Source organism: Calypte anna, chromosome 1, assembly GCF_003957555.1.
Source record: "Calypte anna isolate BGI_N300 chromosome 1, bCalAnn1_v1.p, whole genome shotgun sequence".
NCBI classification, from domain to species: Eukaryota; Metazoa; Chordata; class Aves; order Apodiformes; family Trochilidae; genus Calypte; species Calypte anna.
Window position 1 is genome coordinate 157,448,173 of NC_044244.1, and position 16,359 is coordinate 157,464,531.

At 39.5% G+C, this 16,359-nt stretch overlaps 1 protein-coding gene across 7 annotated transcripts in view; it reads left to right on the forward strand.

The window, feature by feature from the left end:
• Positions 1-16,359, forward strand: part of KLF12 (Kruppel like factor 12) — a 248,895-nt gene that overhangs the window by 2,445 nt on the left and 230,091 nt on the right. Inside the window, exon 1 of one of the 7 annotated variants that reach the window (XM_030445066.1) lies at positions 55-115. The exons of 5 other annotated variants lie outside the window; for them this stretch is intronic. The gene's annotated coding sequence lies outside the window, so the exon portion shown is untranslated. Of the gene's footprint in view, positions 1-54; positions 116-696; positions 881-16,359 lie in introns of those variants that run through there. One more of the 7 variants, XM_030445095.1, reaches the window with a different exon arrangement.

Genomic DNA, 16,359 nt, shown 5'->3' on the forward strand with positions numbered 1-16,359 from the left:
CCGGGCTGGATCCGGGCAGGATGACATCACCCCCTCGGCGGCCGGGGAGCAGCACCCCTCCCCAAAACACCACCCACACCCCGTATCCCTCGCTGCCCCCACAACAACAATGACGGTATTTTCCTTCTTTCCTCTACCTTTTATCCTTATTTTTCCTTTTTTTTTCCTTTTTTTTTTTTTCTTTCCCCTCTTCACGGAGTAGTCAATAGCAATTGAGGAGAGCTGTGGAACATCGTACGTTCTTTTCCATCCCCCGGCTGTGGGGGGAAAAAAAAGAAGCTTTTTTTGAAGAGGAAATATGCTCTGGGGCTTTTGATGAGTGCACATGTGTTGGAGGGGCTGTGAAGGAGTTTAGGATGTGGGAGATACTGTTTGGTTTCTGCTGCTGATAGTGAAGCAGTATCAGACGTGTCAAGAAGGGGGGATGGGAAATGAGGTATTTTTAATTATTTTTTTTTTCCTTAGTGATACTTTGTGGTAGTGTTTCAAGGCCTTCCTGAGCTCTCTTGTAGAAAAACCTTTATTGGAAAGGTCCCTGAGGGATCAAGTGGACTGTGTGTAACAACTTTTAAAAATAAACTTCAGGATTCCAGGACAGGCTAATCGCGGAGTCCTCTGCCAGCTGTTTCTGTCGGGATGAGCCAAACCTGAATGTGTGTGAGCAGAGTTTTACTTGGAAGGAGAGAGAGAGGAGACTGAAATGCGGTGGGGCTGGAGCAGCACTTTTCCCCCTAGGAGATGGTGGAATGGGATCACAAAAGGGCTTGGGCTGCAATGTCCTTTGGTAATGACTGTCTTCCTCTTCATCGAGACCGAGGTGATGGGGAGAGTACCTGCCATGACTAAATAGAAATACCTAACGTCTTTTTGAGGAAAATAGGTAATACCTGTCCTGGGTGCTTGGGAACTCTGCTGCAGTGTGGGTTTTCTAGAAGGTCCGTGTAATCTGGTGCAGGTTTCGGCTCTGGAAGGGCATCCTGTTGTTTAGGGTTTTTGGGTAATTTATAAAATAAAAGGAAAGTGTGTGCCTTTTGTCATCATTGGGTAGATGATCACTGCTTGCAGTAGCCTTCCCAGAGTTGTAATGCCTGTCTGCTTCAGGCTGCTGGATCACCTCTGTGAACCTTGTGTGGCTGCTGGCATCGCTTCTCAGGATGGCCAACCTCCTTGCTTTGTTCCTTCTGTGTCATTTGCAGTGTGTAATAGGTCTTGTCAGTGCAAGGTTGTTTTTGACCAAGTCTTTGTTTAAGTTAAGTCAGAGACTGAGTGAGCTGTTTGTATATTAAAGGTGGGGAAGTATTTTTAATGAAGTGTTTTGCTTTTGGCTTTTGAAGTATTGTATCTTGATTTGTTTTTTTGGAGGACAATTGCGGTTTGCCTTCCCTTGATGTAACCACAAAATGAAACGAAAAATTAATTTATTGAAGTGGAAAATTCATTTTTTAGAAAAGCTGAAATGGATGCAGCACTGAGACTTTGACCTTCTCAGCTTCTGACTAGTGGTTGTTTACTACAGCTGCAGCTGTGCGCCTTTGAAAGAGGAGGAGCTGCAAACACAAGCATGCTCACTTTGCCCAGCTAAGAGGAAAACATATAATAACCATGCTGTTTGAAGTGAGATGTAAAGAAAAGTGTTGAGCAGTCAGGTTGTTGCTTTTCTTTTGTGGAAGGTGTGTTGTGTTGTATCTGTAGGACAGTTTTTGAGTCTTGGAAGTGCAAATGTGAAAGCGTAGAATAATTGCCCTTCCTATGCTGCGAGAAAAATAATTTTGGGGAATTAAATGCATGCTCATGCTAAAAAAAAGAAAGGCTTTTGTGGTGTGGTACTAAGGACACTTGTAACATTGTCAGTGGAAAAAGATCCATGTAACCTTATCCCCTTTTCCAACAAGTGAACTTCAGACAGTCCTCTTGCTTCAACTCAATGATTTCTCGAAGTCCTTAGTAAAAGAAAAAAGAAAAGAAAAAGAAAATAAAAAAGAGAGCAAAAGGAATATTTGAGGATTTTCAGGGTCAAAATTATTGTTAGGAATAGAGCTATGCTGACAAACTGGAGGTTGGCTAGACCTAGCTAATGTACCTTATACTGTTGAAAAAGTGCTTAAGTGGGCCAATGTGAGGATAGTTGTGCAGTCTCTTGGTTTATATACATATATATGTATGCATAAACAACCCTGCTAGTGGTGCTGTGTTTGCATTTGGAAGCTCTTCTGTGCAGCAGATCTGCTCAAGACTTGGTTCCCTGGAATCTGTGAACTTTCCATGCTTCTGCAAAGTTTGATGTGACTGGTAGGTTTGAAGTTTATTCTGAGTCTGTGCTCCCATATATGCTCCCAAGCAGGAATAGAAAAATTTTAAAAAAAAAGCTGTAATAGAAAAATTGTAAACTATTCTTCAGTTAGTTTTATTTACACTTTGGGGAGCCTTTTGGAGCCTTAAAATAATACTGGGAGACAGAAGGGAAAATTAACCTGGCTTCACCTACAAATCAGTGTATCTACACTGCATAAAATTGAACTTGTGTGGGCTTTCCTTTCTTGAGTTCAGTGTAAAAGTTTGTGGTGTTAATCAGACAGCATGATGTAGACTTTGGTCTAAACCAAAATCAAACTATAATATATATTTTTTTTTCTTTTTAAAATTTATTTATGTCTACTGTGGAATGATGTGTTTTGATTTGGAGAAGACAACTTTAAATTATCATGTGCCTTGGTCCTATAACTTTGTCATTTCCTGCATTTTTGGGAATCGATGGTGGCATGAGCCATGCCAGTGTTTCTCTACTGAAGCAGTAAAACATGGGAGTGAGTATGTGAAGTCATGTGAAGTATATTCAGAGACTGTCTGGTTCATACTAACTATGTTTCTTCATGTGTTCCACATCTGTGAACATCAGCTTCTGTGTCAGAGGAGCCCCTTCAGCTGCAAGTACAAGGGTTGCGCTTGTCTAGGTGTTGGCTTGCTTATTATTATTCCTTTAAAAAAATAGTTTGAGTTCAGTAAAATCACAAGGATACTAAGGTGTATCAGGACTAGAAATGTGTGTGTTAGGGTCAAGGGAGATCCCTTGATAAGAGAGTATTAGAAGTATATGCTCAGTGACACTGAATAAAGTTTGCCAAGACTTCCACAGTGGCATTTCTACTCTCTGAATGAAATTCTAATAATATCTAGTATTATGTAGTTTTATGGGGTTTTTTGTTGTTCTGGTTTTTTGTTTGTTTTTTTCTTGAAACAAATGCTCTCATGTACAATGGTGTTTGTCCTTTCTTGTGTTGCTGGTAGTGCTAGTGTTGGCAGACTTTGGAGTTGCAGCACAGACCTGCACCACTTGAGTTACAGAATGTCTGGTTAGCAGTAGCAAGCTTTTTTCTTCTCTGTGAACCAGCTTCCAGGAGGAGAATGAAGCATGCTATTTGCTAAGGGCTGGCACAGTATTTGCTACGTAGCAGAATAATGATGGACTCAGAAATCTGGAGCTTTGTTCCTGGCTGTGGGGCGGGTGTGTTCTCATCGTTTTAACGTAGAACAGTAAAACTATCAAATGTCCTTGGACATCAGTGCTGCAAAAGGGATAATTAATCAGATGATGTATTGTTTTGGAAGACCTGAGTCCTGGTCTCAGTTTTGTCAGGTGTGCCTACTGGTAGCTGCTTTGATAGCTATTTGTTACCCTCTCTGCAAGGTGGCAAGGAATAACCCTCACTCCTCATGAGTGTGAGGCATTGTCCAGAGGTCAGAGCTGTGGAGAGCACAAGGTTATGCTGGTCCTGCTGACAGTCTTTTTCTTTTCTCTGCCTGTTTCTTTTTCTCTGCCTTGGCCAAGAAGGGCTTTGGTGGTGGTGTGGTGTTGCATCTCTTTTTCAGGAGCCTTAGGTTCTTGACAGCAGTTAGGGAAGCACAGTGATGCCAGCTGGCTGAGTTGGTGCAGGTGTTGTGCAAAAAGCTCAGGATGGTTGGAAATAGTAAGTTCGGGTCTGTTTCAGGAATTGGAAATCTTAACAGTGAGTTCTGGAAGGCTTCCTGAGTATGGTCAAGCTGTAATTCTCAGGTATTTTGCTCGAGTCTTGACAGACTGGTATTGACATGGATAAAGGCAGTTATCTAACCCCAGCAGTTTCTCTCTTCTGTGGATCCATGAGGGAGAATATTTCCAAACAAAATACTCTGAATTATTTTTTCCCACTACCAAAATTGTCAGAAGTGACAGGAGTGTTCTCCAACACTTCCAGATCAAACTTTGCAGAAGCACTCACTGAGAATTGCAGCTGAAATGATTGAAGTTTGTTAAATGGAATAATGCAGTATTACTCGAATTTCAAAGAATAACTGCAACTGAGTGATTTACCATGGATATTATTTCTTTTTTTTCCCATGGGGCCATTGTTTTCAGGTGGTCTGCTAAAAATTGGGGACAATTTTTATAGTAGTTATGTTAACACATTGTCATCCAAGGAAGCCACGGAGGTATTTAGTATTAACAACTTCCAGTTCTTCCTAGGGAAAGAAATACAGCTGTGGGTATTATGTAGTAACATTTGACATGAATCTGAGCAATCAAATCAAAATAATACAGACTTTTTTTTTTTAAATCAGTATTTTGAGTATGCAGTATTGGTATAAAACAGTCTTGAGTTAGTCTTGAAGTGTGTGGGTAGGCAGTGCTCTAGAAAAGCATGGGAAGAGCTGTGATTGATGATACTTTAAAATCTTTTTAAGTACTGGACAGTAGTTGGAGCTCTTCCAGTTCCTTTTTCAGAGAATCTTTCAGTTTTTAGAAATTTTGGGTTAAGTGGGAAATGAAAAGATTTCTCTTAAAACAGTGGTGAGGGGAAACATTCCTTTCCAGTTTTTATAAATTGGTAACAGTTACAAGGAGACTTAATTTTTCACTGGTTCCATCTAACCAAGGAAATCTTTGGTACAGACAGTGCCCTGCAGAATTTTATAAAGAAAAAAGTGACCAAAATAGGTTATTTTTCACCTTTTGAAAAGGAGAGCATGGAAATGCAGTCTAGTTAGTGGGGGGGATTTGGAGGCTGCTGTATTTGGAAAAGCATTGGCATATTGACTTTTAGGTAAATACTAAATCAACATTTTGCTAAAATGTCTTTGATGTTTGTCTAAATTAGAGTATGTACCAATAATTCTGGACCTTCCAGTATTGAGGAGGTGATAGATTTCTACTTGTGGTTGTGACTCCATTGGGGTAAAGTTTACCATAGTTACATAGAACAATTGAATACAGACGTAGCACAAATAGAAAACTATGGGAGTTGGTGTACTTTTTGTTCTCTGCATCCTAGCCAGTATCAGAGATTTATTTTGTGCTTGCTGGAGATGTGCTCTCTGCTAGGTTTCACATGTTGCTGGATTTAGGAAGACAATATTTCTTTTTCATTGTCATACTAAAAAACCATGTGGGCTAGGCAGGGATGGGAGGCTTGAGGCTATGCATAGCAATCACAGACACTTGCCTAAGTCAGTTCTGGCAAATAGCTTGAGTAAAATACAGTTCTTTCCCAAAAAGAGGAGTCTAGCTCATCCTTGCACCAGAAGTGTGTAATGAAAAAACAATACCAAAATCATTCCTGTGGTCAAAAGACCATCAGAAGCCCACTGCACTGTCTGATTGTAGTGGAAGTCTCAGATATTTAGCTTACGCATTCGTGCATGCACTTTACTTGGTTTAAGATATGTGAGAGGAGACCTGTTCTGCTGAAATCCTGGGAGAAACATTGCAGTCCCTGCAGGATTTGGTGGTGGTGAGGAAAGAACAGCAGTTTCTGTGGGCTTCTCTTGTGGCTTTTGTTACTTGCTGTTTAAGTTAGGGTTTTCAACAGGAGTGACAGCACTGGGGGCTCAGCGTTTGGTACCCAGGTCCTCTTGTGAACATAGCCTAAGTCTGCCATCAGAAATAAAAAATACCTGTACCTTCTGATCCCCCTCAAGTGTTACTGAAATTCTACATATGTGTGGCTTTCAGTGCCATGTTTTTCCTCACTGTAAAAAAAAAGAAAGAATTAAAGTAGAAGGAGAAATTTGATTCTTGGCATGAGTTCTACTCCCAGTGTTGCACATTCCTGTCCATCAGTTCTTCTCCTTGTGTGTTTAGCTATCATTGTGCCTCCTGCATCTTGCCAGCAGTGCTGCCCTGCCCCTCTTTGAGTAAGGAGTGCCAATTTCTGGTACCCTCTTGCTGTAACTCTTCTGGCTTGAATGGAAGAGTCATGAATTGTTACTCCAAGTCAAATTTTTGGATCCTGGATTAATATAAAGTTTCCTTCATTTTATAAGAAGTGTAGCAACTGCAACTACTCTTCACCTCATCCCTGCTTTTTCTTAAAAAAGTATCTTGCATTGTTGTGCTTTCAACCCATCTGATCTAAAAGGCCAATAGCTCTTAATGCTATTTATATATAAGATGTAAATATATATCTATTTAAAATTGCTACTTACTTTGCCTGAGGGATAGTTCCTTTCCCAACTGGCAAGGCAGTGGCTTTCTGTGGCAGCTTCTGCTCAACCAGAGAGTGGGGTAAGTGGGGTGTGGATGCTCCCCTGTGTTTGGTTGTAAGTGTTGGACTGTCTTTCAGCACCCCCAGTGCCAGCCAGGATCACACGCCCTGTCCAGGCTGGCTCCTTGGATATTACTGTGATACCATAAATAGAAATGTGAGAGTAGCACAAAAGGTCATCTTTGCATTTCTGTTAAATATTTGATATAAGAAAATAGTGGGAATATTCTCCTTGTGTTACACAGTGTTGAAACTAATTCAGCAAACCTGAAAACTTATATCAAAGAATCTGCAGAAGTAGTTTTTATAGTCAGGAGCAGAAATGAGACACATGCTAGGGCAATCATTTGATGTGATCTAAAACAGTAATTCCATTTGGTATTCATCAGACATTACAGTGTTTTCAGCTTAAAAGTTGAACAGTTGAAAGCTTGAGTATTGGCAACCACGTCAAGCACAGGAACTGTGTCCTAAAAGCGTTTTGACAATGCTGCAGGTGTCATAGGAGCAGCAAAGCCACATGTAACAAACATGTAAATTGCAATGATTTTTGAGGATTTCTGCCTGGATGAACAAGTTTGTATTTAGCCCCAGAGATGCTGAATTCAATTAGTTCTCCTGGTTTGTAATACGAACCCTGGTTTTGGTGACCTCTCTAGTGCTCTCTGTCTAGTAGGAGGCTTCCAGCTTAAAACTGGGCTCTCAGTCAAGTGATTTAGAAGTACTCCTAGGCTGTTTTGCTATATAAATATAATCTTTGTTCTTGGTGCCTGATGCAGGCTTCCTTAGCTCTCTGTACAGCAATCTTCTGTGTAAACACGGGGAGTCCTGTTTTGAAGAGGGGGCTTAAAACTTCCCCCATGTGCTAAGCTAAAGTTAGGTACCCCGCACAGGGTAGTGTGTAAAATGCAGTTTAAGTCTTCAGTAACCAAGGGAAAAGGCTTTGAAAAGCGTGTGTTTGAAGTCTTAATTGAAGAGTGAAGCTGCATTTCTAGTTTGGTGTCATCCTGAAGGATGGCTTTGGGTGATGGCTGGTTCTGCTTAGAGCCTTTTGGTGGCTGTGGTGGACATGTTGGTATTTAAACAAATAGCAGAAGGAAGGTACCCTGGAGTCATATGAACTCACTGGGGTGAGGACTTAGTGAAGTGGGAAAACAAGATCCCAACATAGGATCAAATTAATTGATTTGAAGATCAGAAGAGACCATTGTGATCATCTAAATCAATTTAAATAATGCCATCAGTAGAGTGTCACTTAGGTCTGCATGAAGCATGCATGGTCTCTTGGAGCTGGAACATTTTGAGAATACACAGCTGTACAAAACTTCATGTGATGGGATATGAACTTGGTCTGTAGTTAACTATTCCAGTAGTTATAATTAATCTGTATGCATTATTTGTACCTGAAATTTATCCGTATATTTGGCTTCCAGCCACTTAACCTTGTTATATCTCTGTCTCTTAAGTGACTGGTCAACCAGTCTCCTGTCAATTCCTTCTCTGTCTTCATTTTCAGAGTTTGCATAATTGAACAGTGTTTTAATTTGCAGCTGCTGAAGAAGATGAATTGATTTAAATAATCTTGACTTTAAAGTAGTGGGCAGGAAAACTTGATTTAAACAATCAGTTTAAATTTTGTTTGGTTTCTGCAGTTTTTACTGATATTTTTTTTTGTTCCCCAGTGATGTGCATCAGGTATGTAATGTTTAGCAGTAGATGATACAGTCTTTATGCAGAGTATAAAGTCAATTTTTCAGTCAAGATCATGCACTGTATCCATACCTATATATTTAAAAAGTTTTGAGTTAATGTTCATTTACTGAACTTTTAATTCTCGCTTGTTTAATATTACAATATGACTGATGTGTTTCTTCTTTACTAGATGGTTTAATTTTACTGTTGACTTTCTTGTACTTAGAAATTGGAACTCATAAACTGTAGAAAACATAATTGAAATTATTTTTATTGATATATTTAATGTGCCAGGTTATTTAAAAAATCTTACTAAAAAGTGTATGTGTTCAAAACTATTATATTAAAGGAAAAATAATACTTGGCTATTAAGATAAACTTACAGTTTCTGTTTAAAATATCCTCAAGAGTTTTTGACTAGTAGGTATCAACTCTTCAGCATATTTTTTTATATTAAAAGGCTGCAATAGGAAAAGCTCATTTACCTAGGTTATTTTGCTCTGGTAGCAGATTTTCCAGGTTCTGAACAAGCTAGTTATTCATCTGTGGTAGTTGAATAAACTTTGAGAAAGCAGGTATTCTATTATGCACTTGTTTCTTGATCACTTTCATTAAAGTTTTGTTTAATCTGTGATTTTCATCAGGTTAGTAATTTCTTTGAAATTCCAACAGCAAGTGAGTGCTGCTGGAGCATTGATGAAAGAAGGAATGTAAACCAGTTTCATAATTCCAAATATATTTTTGTCAAATAATTTAAATAAGAGTCAAAATTTTTCATTAGAACATAAACAATAATGTTAGAGAAAAAAAAAAGCCATTTCTCTACCAGGCAGGTTTGGGAGCATTGTTGGTTAGTCTGCTTTTTCTAGGAGTACTAAACGTGGCCAAAAGATAGGACTAGACATCTATTCTCATTTTGTGAAGCTGCCTATGGAAATAAGTTTTTCAAATACTTGACTCCTTCTTGGATGGTGACACTGACACCCCATTTCTCAGAGTGCCTTTTTGGACATGTCTACTCATGTCTATTCAGTCCATTATATTTCTTACTTTAGATGAGGTGCTCATTGGCTTAGAGGTACCAGCCGAGTAGAATCTCTCAGGCTCAGTGTTTGGTTTGCTTACATTGTGCTTCACTTCTTGCTCACTCAGTTTTTTCTTCCTTTGTTTTTCCAGGATCACTTAAAATTTAATAATGATGCTAATTGGATACTTCATTCTCCCCCCCTCTTCACCCGCCCCCCCCTTGCTGTTCATTAATAATACCAGTTTTAAAAGAGTGAATAAGAATATCAAGTGAGATCTGCTCAAGGTGGGGAAGTTGTGGTGTTTCATAATGATCTTTCATTGAGGTCCTGCTGGTACTCAAACTAACTGGAGCTCTGCCCTGTAATGATTTTGTGCTTTCTGAAGACTTTCTTCTGTGCTTACCTGTTTACTGCTTAATTTTCTCAGTCTTCCCAAGGAGATAAAATTGTGTAAATGAAGTGTACATATTTAGAAGTTAAAACTGTGATCAAAGGTAACCTTAATTTTTAAGGAAACCATAACCTTATTTTATAAGATACCAAATATGGGCCTTTCTCCTTTTTTCTCTTGTTTTTTCCCTAACTTTCTGAAATACCAAGTGAAGGCCAAAGCAAGATCGATTTTTTTTTTTTTTTTTTTTCCCCCCCCTCCAGCTTTTTAAATGCACCCTTTTGTTCAGTGTAATAACTTTTTTTCTGCTTTGTATCTCTCATGGAGCTCAGCAGAATGATATAGGGTGCAGAGGTATAAAAATTAGTACAATTGGAAATGTAATTCCATTTCTCTTCCTCAAAGAGTGAAAAGGAAGGTTGTTGGCTCTGTCACTTTCTTTTTGCAAGTTGAGGTAACTTGTTGCAGATCCTGTGAGAAGGATCATGGTTGGGAACAAGGACTGTTGTGCAGTGTAGCCCTGTTGTAGTGAGTCAGAAAACTGAAAAGTGGTGGTCAGAGGAGAGGTTTTATTAACACTTAAAGCTACCCGAGAGGAAAGTGAACCAGGTAAAAAGCACTAAAAATATATCCAGGCATGATGGAGACTCTCTGCCAGAGGAATATATCCTTATGCTCTTGAGAGAAGTTCGAATGGGTGTGTGTTTATTTGTGGTTTACAAAAGTAAAGTGAAATACATTGTAAAGTTAATTTTACACACATTTCATATATTGCACAGCAAATTGGACTGTGGGGAAACATCACCTTTCTGAAACCCAGTCAACTTCCACTCACTTGTTGCAGTCCTGGCATTTTCTCCAGTTCCTCCTCTTGCCGAACTCTTCTCCAGTGCTCACACCAAGGTCTTGGTTTAGGCTTCCAGTGGGGTGCTTGAAGCAGGCTTGTGCTTTCCTCCATTGGGCTTACTCCTATTCATCATTTTTATGTTGGGAACCACCAGTTTATTAAGAAATAGCACCTTACAGTCTAGCAGTGTATGTGAGGCTCATCAACAGCTCTCCATGGAGCTTCTGAACTTTCTCTTCTGAGTGTAGCTCTTTGCAGAGAAATGTGAGCCTAAAGCGTATTGCAGTCATTAGCATAAAATCCTTTTTCTGCAAAGACTAATAATTCTTTCATTTCTTTTTTACAAAAAAAATATTTTAGTGGTTTTTTGGTTTTTTTGTTGTTCTTCACCACTAATGTTGCTCCACCTCTGTGCCGTGTCTCTTACTATTATCTTTATTTTTCTTTTTTTTTCTTACTTTCAAGTTGTTTTTTTTTAAATGCAGAATTAGTTTCCATTTCACACAGTTTTAAACGTAAAAACCAGCAATCCCTTAGTTTATATTTTTATGTTATAGATGGCATATCATGTTATAGGCCCCTGGAGCCCTGACTTTCTGCTGCAGATTTATTGCAGTGGTTCCTGAGAAGGCTGTGGTGAGGCAGTAACCCCTTGGTTTCTGGGTCGGTGCAGTAGCCAGCTGGAGCTGCATGTGGTATCTCAGTGCTGGTGTCTTAGGTTACCTTTGGGAAAGCTTTTGTGGTACCTCACAAGTTGCCACGTGGAAAGTGGCTCAGTTTCTTCCATTTAGTTTATGCTGTCAGGTGCCTTTTGTGTCCTGTGTTCTGTAACTGGGACATCAGAGGTTTGAGGTGCCCATAAATTCACTTGCTGTCTAGCAGGCGGGTTCCTCAAGCCTTTTCCTCCTCTTGCAGTCTGAGTGAGGGCTGCCTTTGATACATGTCCTTGTATTTGTTCTGGATCCAGGATCTTGGGAGAGAATTTCTGCTCTTTCCCATCTGTTTCCCGGTTGTGCTGTTGGGCTCCAGGTGGGTCATCCTTCTCGGGGATGAAGGCAAATTTGGGGGGAGAACCCAAATGGTCCAGGAATAGTAAGTATGTGTGTTTCATTAGTAAATGGTGGAAAAAGAAAGCTCATAGTTGCTCATTGGTCATCTTGTGTAAACTCTGCTGCTGAGGGTACTTTCCATGCAACGTAAATTTCTCGTACTGCAGCACTAGTTATCACCCACTGAAGATGTTCCCTGTTACTGGAATCTCAGTCATCAGCTGTGGAATGACTTTTCTTGTGCTGCAGACGATTTTGAGACATTTTGTAAGACAGAAATTGGTTTTCACGGCTTGCCACAGAAGTTTACATAGCTAATGTGATGCCTGCTGTGTTGTGTGAAGTGATTCTGTTGTAACGTGTTCGTTTTTATGATTTGAACTAACCTCTGTTGTAGTGTCAGAAGAGTCTCCTGGCTGCTTCTTGTAGGCTTGTTGAGAAGCTGCGGGTTTGTTTCATGTTGTTGAAGGTGGGTCTTTGCAGGTGGCAGATCTGTGCTGGATGCAGTAAACTTTGTTACCTCCAAAGTCTGTGAATTTGGCTTCATGCCCGTTTCTTCAAGAAATTGAGATGCTCTCTCCAAGGGAGTGTGATGTGTGTTTTTCTTGTCTGGATTCCTCTGGTGAAACTTCAGAGTCTTTGCTTTTCAGCAAGGATGTTTGGACACATCATGTTCTTTAAGTGTATAATTTAAAAGCACATCACCCATCCTTTTGGAAACAGAACTCTTACAGATCTCCTACCAAACAGAAGAATGGATTTCTTTGTTGCTTTGATTTGTCTTCAATGTGCAAGAACACAAAAATACTGTTGCAGGTGTTTTTTAAAGTTTAAAGTTTTCACATTAGTCAGAATTAATTAATATACTCATTATTTCTACTTAATGTCAGGCTTTACTTCTCCTCCTGTGTAATTGATGCTTCACTGATAATCTTGCTTTTTCCAATGATCCCATCAACAAAATTTATTCTGAGTATATTTTGTGCTCCTTGCCATTTACTTTTGTCTGCAGGATACAGTAAGCTAGTCATGCCTTAAATTGATTTAAATATCTGTCAAATAAGAAAAATAATAGAAAAAAATGAAGTAAGCAGTGTTCTGTTATAACACGGTACTCTATCTCCATGTTTGATCTCTTCATTAACATTTGAACTTTACTATGAGATTCATAACACATTTTTAGAGAGGGTGTTGAGATATGTTCAGAGCTCCATAGCTGATACAGTTGCTCATAATTTGGAAGTTATTTAATAAGTCTTGTGCATAAATGTATGTAATGCTTTTTATCCTGGACACTTTTAGATCTATCTTTGGGGAAAAAAAATATGTAGAAAAGCTGCAGAATACAAGGGTTATCAGATGTGTGCTTATGATCATAGAGTCCTCCGGGGATTTCTGTAGTTGCTTGCTCTCTAGGTTGCTTCAGTTGTTTCTGCTGGCTGATGTTTTTTTCAGAAGATGTAAGGAAGAGCATAACTTCTTTCCTTTGTCAGACGGCAAATAACTTCTATGAGCCCTGTAGCCATGAAAAGTATATCAAAGGAGGCTGTTTGCAAGAGGTATTATCCACTTGGTTTCCTTGGAAACGTGAAACATGATTTACAAATATTGACTTGAGAAAGCTGCAGCTTAGAGGAGATCTGAAAGTGTTGGTTCAGACTCTTAAATTAATATCTCTGAAGAGTTTAGGCCATATTGAAAGTTACTGCATGTCCATGAAATTATATTTATAATAATTCTGTGTTTCTGTGTTGCTTGGTACAGTAGCCAGTTGTGGGTGCTGGAGGAATGGAGAGAATCTGTGAGAGTTTTGCTGGATAAGGAATGCTGAACTGGGATCTCTGGCTTCAGTTTCATCTGTGTTAAACAGCCCAACTCTCCCCCTGGAATTAGCAAATTGATGATCTTAAAAATCAAGTAATTAGTGCCTTACAACTGATGAACTGCAACCTGAAATGTTGCCAGTTGGACTTGATGATCTTAGAGGTCCTTTCCAACCTGAATGGTTCTATGATTCTGTGTTTTCTTCTTGGTGGAGTTAAGACACTGTAAATCATCATTCATGCCTTGTGAATGTTTCCAAACAGTGGAGGGTGGTTTGAATACTCTTTGTCATTGCTTATGCAAGAGATTGTCTGATAAGCCAAAGCAAATTACATTTACTGGATAAATTTCATTGTATGGGGATTTTCATGTACGCTTATTTTGAAAGGTTGCTAATCATAATTTGGTCTTGCTGGACTTCTTAAGGTTTTCAAATTGAAAGCTCCTTTATCCCTGGATCATGGTGTTAGATAATCCTGAAGTTGGTGTTAGATTCACGCTGGGAGGGTGGAAAGGGACATCCATCTGTATGGAAGAAAAAGCATACAGCAGAGTGTTGCATCTTTGTTCCAAGTGCCAAGCTGTAAACATAGAGGTTGCTTCTGTGTGCTTATTAGCAAGGAAAAGACAATCAATAACTGAGGTGCTGCCAGCTACAGTTCTATTTGTGCTTCTCATAGTGTCACTGGTCCCTGTTGCTACCCATCTCCTGTGGATCCAGTCCCTCTGTCACTCATCCTGCTTCCAGTGTCAGCAGACTGGATTGGATTGAGAAATTTCCCTAACTTCTTGGGTTTTACTGACTTATTTTTAAACTCTGGTTATTTGCCAGCTCATCCCCTAAAACAGCTACAGCTCTGAGGGAGCAGACCAGGTGGTTGGAGGCCACCTGTGCTGCTGGCTAGAAAGCACCTCTATCTGTTCCTAAAGTTGAGTGTGATAGCCTTACATCCCCAGTGTTTTCAGTCCAGAGGAATGCATCCAGAGCAGGGATGAGATGTTGGATTTGCTCAGAGAAAAGCCCATCCCACATGTTTGCCTGCTGTCTATTGTGCTAATTGTTTTATGGCCATGAGAAGATGCCAAGGCATAATTTTTAAGGAGGTATGATGTACTATGGTGAACAAATGATGTATTTGGAAAGAACCTGAGTATGCAATCCTGTTTTAGACCTAGATGAGACTCTGTATGTCTCAAACTGGTAGATTTTTCTGCCCAAGGGTACTGCATGTTTTATGCAAAAATACTATTGCTCATTACAAATTATGCATGGCTTGGTGATTATAAAGGTTCTTATGGTGAGTGGCATTTATGGTGAGCGGCCTAAGGTAGCCTTATGTAGCTACATTAATGAAGGCAGGATAAATTTAGGTCTAGCAGGATTTGGAGGAGGATTTTTACACTGGAAAAAAGAGGTGGAATGCAGGCAGGTGACTGCACAAGTGCTTCTGGGGCTCAGGTCAGAGGTAGTGTAGCAAGCAAGAACCACTGAAACCTGCAGTGTGTTGCAAGTAAGAGCTGTACCTATGGGCTGTACATCTTGTGGGACTTAACAGCAAATAGAAGATCACAGTAGCTCTCTGTGTGTGGGCCAGGTGATGCTGCTTTCTCATCAAGCCAGTTTAGCTGAGGAGAGAGGCTTTGTTTAGTGCTTCTGTAGATAATGCTTTAACATTCTGAAGGTTACAAGGATGTCTCTGATGTGGGATGCTAAGGAAGGAGCTGCCTGTATTGCTTTTCAGTGGCTGGTTCTAGCAGATGAAGGCAGCTTTCTCTTGGCTTTCTACCTGAAAACAGCTGTGGATTACTGTGGCTGTGGGATGGCAGAAAAATAAATGGATGGGAGGAGAGAACTGGGGACCTAAGGAATGTGTATGTGTATGTGTAGAAAAGATGTAGTGGAAAATGGCAGTGGTGCAGAATCTCAGAGGTGCTTGTTGTTGGCAACTTGTGTGTGGAAGCATTAAGCTAAAGGGGGGGTCAGTAAATCAGAAACAAGGTTTTACAGTTGGTGTTTGCAGAAGGATGTCTTGAAAAAAAACCTCACTTGCCGTAGGGTGTTTTTTTGTTTGGTTTAAGTCCATAGATTATCAAAACAGAAGGTAGAGTTTTGAATGACTGATTCCTTGAGGATCTTGAACATTCATCAAAGAAAATGAGTAGGGCATTTTAGGGTGTCAAATATATACTAACAGCAAAGGAAGATAATTATGTCAAGGTAATGACAATTCTTTGTTTAATCATATAACTACATGTATTGCTTCAAAGTAATGACAGGAAAAAGGATTTGCAGCGTAAGAGTTCTGCTAAAATTTTGATTTGTTTTTCTGTGAAGTCATTGTGCCAATGCAAAATTAATTTCCTCATGCAGGATTGATGTAAGATAAATGCCTCCTGGTAAAAGTGGAGAGAAGTCGCTTTTCTACTTAAAACTTAGAAGGCAGAAGGGGTAACTGCAGTTATGGTAAATTGAGAATTCTCAGAATAGGAACATAAAAAATGAAAATGTATGAGATGCCACTGTGGTATTTTTATTTGGAGAGGATTATTCTGGGTTCTTTCATAAAAGGAGTGTCCTCTCAGTACCACTCAATTTAAGTCATTAAAATACTAGCCATATAAGCAAAGTATTCAGCCTCTACAGCAGCAGTTGGGGGGAAAAAATACCCTTTGGCCTATTGTTCTTTTCCAGTTTCTTCTGATTTTTCTAGAGTGTTACGAATAAATTAGTAATTGTAAAAACTCAGTCCAGTGGAGACATCAGGGGAACTTTAAATGTTCAGTGTTTTTCTGGCAGAATATTGATGCTGTTTCCAGCTTTAGACTTCTCATTGTTTCTAGCAGCCATAGATAGATTTTAGAAATATTTAGGTGATACTTACATAGCTGGTGCTTGCGTAATACTCGGAGCATCTCAGCTTTGTAGAGGCTCCAGTGCATCATCCTTGTTAGTCTTCAGATATGTTGGCTCTTACCGTAGGTTATATTGGCTTTTGGAAGTAAAGTGATG